We start from the raw sequence: 4,995 nt of genomic DNA on the forward strand, positions 1-4,995 counted from the left end.
ATGAAACATACCAGCAGGGAGGGATTTGCATGTGATCAGCAGAACTGAATGGGCCCCTGGGCCCCTGGAGCCCTGGCCTTTCCATCTTGCTTCAAATCAAGCTGCAAATTACAGTAGGCCCCTCAATGAGGGAGTCTTGTAGAGTGTGTGCTCATAAAACAGCTATTGATTAAAATATTGCCATTAGAAACAGACCACAAGTACAAGGAAATGCCAGGATTTACAGGAAAAAATATTGTAAAATTAGGCCCCTACTCTTGGAATTATCTTCATATTCTTGTGTGTTTTTGAATACCATCAGCTATACTTTGAATACCAATGTAGACCTCATTGAAGTCCCTCAAAGAAGTGCCTGAGGTAGAACAGAAAAGGGCCATTTGCTATCATTCTTATATTTGTTCCTTATACATAATGTATAATTTTTTTTTCTGGCTGCTTTTAAGATTTTTCTCTTTATCACTGAATTTCAGCAAATCACTAATGATGTGTTTGAGTGTGGTTTTCTTTTGTTTCTTGTTCACCAAGATTCTGAAATCTATGGGCTTATGGTTTTTGTTAAATTTGGGAAAATTTCAACCATAGCTGCTTGGAATGCTTTTTTATCCTCATCCCCCTTTCTCTATTCTCTCTTTGAGATTCTAATTATATTAGGTTGCTTAAAATTGTCCCACAGTTCATGGATGTTTTTGTAGGCATAGGAATAGGCATAAGAATGGGCAAATTTGAACTCTGTTTCTTTTATATTCCCACTCAACACATTTATTTCTTTCCTTCTTTTTGGTGGTCCTGGGGATTGAACCCAGGGCCTTATGCATGCTAGGCAAGCACTCTACCAACGGATCTGTATCCCCAGCTCCCTACTCAACACATTTCTGATATGAGATGTGGTTCCCCCAAACAAACAATGCTGCAGGAGTGGACCCTTGCTGAATATCCTCTAATTCAACTCAATTCTGAAACCATCTACCTAAAAGAGAGCATCAGATCCCAGAGGCTGAGGACTCAGTCCCCTGCCCACACACCCATTTCAGATGCCAGTCCCAAAAGCCTGAAGTCATTTTACTTGTGCTTCAGAACCACCAGTCATTGGGGTTCCCACACTCCTCTCTTTGAGTCCAGTTAATTCAATGGAGCAGCTCAGCTCTCATGGAAACACATTCCCAGTGTACCATAAAAGATATTTCAGGTGGCACAAAATGAAGAAAGATGCACAGGGCCAGGTTTTTAGGAAAAGGTTGGCAGCTTCCATGCCCCCTCCAGGTGTACCACCCTCCAAGAACCACCACATATTCCCTTCTCTGAACTTTGTCTCCTTGATATTTTATAAAGGTTTAATTACATAGGTATGATTGATAAAATCATTGGTCATTAGTGACCAACTTAATCTTCAGATCCTCTCCCCTCCCTAGAGGTTGGGCCTGAGTTGGGGTTGAAGGTCCTAATTCTGTAATTCTGTTTGGTGTTTCCTGGGGTCAGTCCCTACCCTGAATGCACCTAGGGATGATCAGCTACCAGTCATCCCAAAGCACACCAAAACTCTTACTGCTTTGGAGATTGTAAGGGTTTGGGGAGGTGTATGACAGGAAATGGAAATAAATATCTGTGGTATATTTACAACATCACGATGCTCTATTCATTTGGTTTTACCCATCTTTTTTTCTTTTCTTTTTTTATTTCTGTATTTTGTTTTGAATAGTTTCTGTGGCCATATCTTCAAGTTGACTAATCTTTTTTTTTTTCTTTTTGCAGTGTCTAATCTGCTGTTGATCCTACCAAGTGTATTTTTAATCTCAAGACATTATAATTTGTACATCTAAAAGTTCGATTTTGATTTTTAAAAATCTTTATTGTCCTTTTCAACACGATATTTTCTGTAGTCTTTTGAGCATAATTAATAAAGTTATAGTAATTTTATAGTCTGTCTACTTATTCTATCTTTTATATTATGGGTTATTTTTTTAAATGTTTATTTTTTTAGTTGTAGTTGGACACAATACCTTTATTTTATTTATTTTTATGTGGTGCTGAGGAACAAACCCACTGCCTCACATGTGCTAGGCAAGTGCTCTACCACTGAGCCACAACCCCAGCCCCCTATTGATTAGTTTTGATGGATTTTTGTCAAAATCATGGGTCACACATAGTTTTCTGATTCCGGATATACCTGGTGATTTTTCTTTTCTTTGAATATCTGACTTTGTGAAGTTTATTTTGTTTAGTGCTGAATATTTTTGCATTTCTACAAATATTGTTTCATTCTAATTTGGGATGCAGTTTTGTTAACCTGGAAATAGTTTTTAGCCTTTCATGTCTCACTTTCAAACTTTGTTGGGTGGGACCAGAACAGAATGTTTCTCCCAGAATGAAATGAGGCAAAATTTTTCTGATGCCTTTCAAAGGATGAGGTTTTCAATTCTGCCTCCTTGAAGCAGGACTTATTTCTGCACCTGTGTGAGCTTCTATATCTTTCCCTCTAATTTGGGAAGTGATTATTTCCTTGGTCTCAGTGGTTTCTCCAGTGATCATTAATGGGCTAATATTTGAGTGGGACCCTCTGCACATTTCTGGGACTCCCTTCTTTCTCGTGTACTTGAGCAACGTTGGCCCCTGTAGCCTCCAGGTCCATCTCCTTATTACCAGAGTCCTAAACCAGAGGCTCAATGCCAGGAGTCCTGACAAATCAGATCTGGCCACTCCCACCAAAAAATAAATGGCAAACATAATGGTTAACAGCAGGAAAGGAAATTTAATCAGTATGGCCATATTGGAGAGGCAAGGTGAGATCAAGGATCTCAGCCCTGTCTTCAGGATACTGATATGAGTTTCAGGTCTAAATGAGGAAGAACTGTATAATTGTCTGTGCAACAAAGCAGCCTTGGTAAAATTGTGGCCGGACTGATTACTATCTCAGTTCTGGTTCTGACTGGTGGCTCCAGAGTAATCCTTATTACTTGAGGCTGCAATTTCTATTTGCTACTCAGGATGTTTGGACAATTTTGGTTCCCATGTGATGCAACTGCTCCTGCTTAGTGGGGTCAGTCTCATCATGGGGTGATCTCCCAGACCCTTGCTATTCCTGGAGGTTATAGGCAATGAATGAGACTTACAGGTGCCACTCCCTAGGTTTTCAGCAGGGTGTTGTAGAGGGGGCAGTGAAATCTCCTTACAAATTTTGAAAATACCTTAGTTATTCTAATCTTGACGTGCTCAGTCTTGAAAGAGGTATGATGGATTAGGGAAATTTCAGACTAATAAACCTCACACCAGTTTTTAGATGAATGCTCTTAAATCATTAACATTCCTATGAACAGAGCTGAGTAGGAATATGAAGACTGATACCAAATGAAGGCTGAGATGCCAATCTTTGTTCTGCTTTTAGTTACTCATGGGGCTCCTGAAGACCCCAATGAAGAGTCTGTGCTGTTAGCCAAAGGAGCTTCTAATTCTCTATTATATTCTCCACTGAGGGACACTCCAGGCTACAGCTTATTACTGCATTGTGAGCTTGAAACCCTCTCCAGGTAGAAAGCTGATTCAGGTGTGGCCCACCTCATTTGTTTCCCCCCAGTGACTGCCCTTTGTTTCCTGAAGTTCATTGTCTCTGAAACCATGTTTCACCTATTATATGTAGTATCTTAGTTTTTTCTGGTGGGATAATAAATCTAATCCTTGTTGCTCCATTTTTTTCAGAAGAGGATATCTAAAAAATGTAGTTAGAATCAATAGCTCAATTTGGTGGTGGGATTCTAAAAAATATGACACAAAGCAGTTGAATTGATATATAATTTTAGAAAGATATTTTTGGACAAGCTTTCAAAGTGACCTAAAGTTAACACACACACACACACACAAAGAAAGCGTTTATTTGGCTTAAGAGGAAGGGAAATGTCCTGTCCCATTCATGAGCACAGCCATAGTTCTGAACTAGAAGATTCAACTACCAGCAAGAGGAGACTGAACTGAGGAACCACACCAGGTTGGGAGACCAATCAGAATACAGGAAACATAGCCCAGACAAGAGCTTGTAAAAATGCAAAGTGGAGGAGAGAATGAAGGAATGAAGAAGAGCAGTAGAGACCGATCCTCCACAGGTGGCCAGAGTGAGGATGAGATGGGAGCTGGAGATGGTCCCAGGTCTGATTCTGGCTCCCCGGGGCAATTACATACAATTAAGGGAAACTAGAAATGCAAGATTAAGAATAGGTTTTGAGCCAGGCATGGTGGCACATGACTGTAATGCCCTGTACTCAGAAGACTGAGGCAGCAGGATGGCAAGTTAAAAGTCAGCTGTGGCAACTTAGTGAGACCCTGTCTCAAAATAAAATTTTAAAAGGGCTGGGTATGCAGTTCAATGGTAGAGCATCCCTGGGTTCAATCCTCATAGGATTAAAAAAGAAAATTGGAAAGGAGATTTTATATATATACATGTGTGTGTGTATACACACACACACACACACACACACACACAATCTCCTATATATACATATATATCTTACATTTGATTATTTAGAGTATTAAGATAATCAAATGTCTTATCCAAATAATTTCTTCCACTGAGAAAATAACCTTCTTTCCCCTATTTTATGGTAGTTTTCATTTTAAGCCTTCTTTATGCTTAGTGCTTTCTTGTAATTAGCAATTAGTTTAATTTCTTCTTATGTCTAACTTAATTTTTTTAAATAAAAGCAAACATGATTTTATTTTTTCTTGTTTTTCCCTCAGCATAGAGATAGGTCCTATACCTTATGGAAATTACTTAATTGATACCTTGTGTTGTTTTCCTTGGACTAAACAGGCCCATTTATTTTTATCTTTCCTGTCTATGATACCTGGTTGAAACTCGTTTGAATGAACTATGCATTCGCCATTAGCAAAGGCCATTGCTGCACTTTGAAAGTTCATTTAAAAAAAAAACTACATGCTTACAAATTGATTTTCCCTAGTTCCAATGAATTATTACTGATCAACCTGACTATGACATCAATTGCTGGTACC

This window comes from Spermophilus citellus (genome assembly GCF_964194105.1).
Source record: "Spermophilus citellus genome assembly, chromosome: 11".
NCBI classification, from domain to species: Eukaryota; Metazoa; Chordata; class Mammalia; order Rodentia; family Sciuridae; genus Spermophilus; species Spermophilus citellus.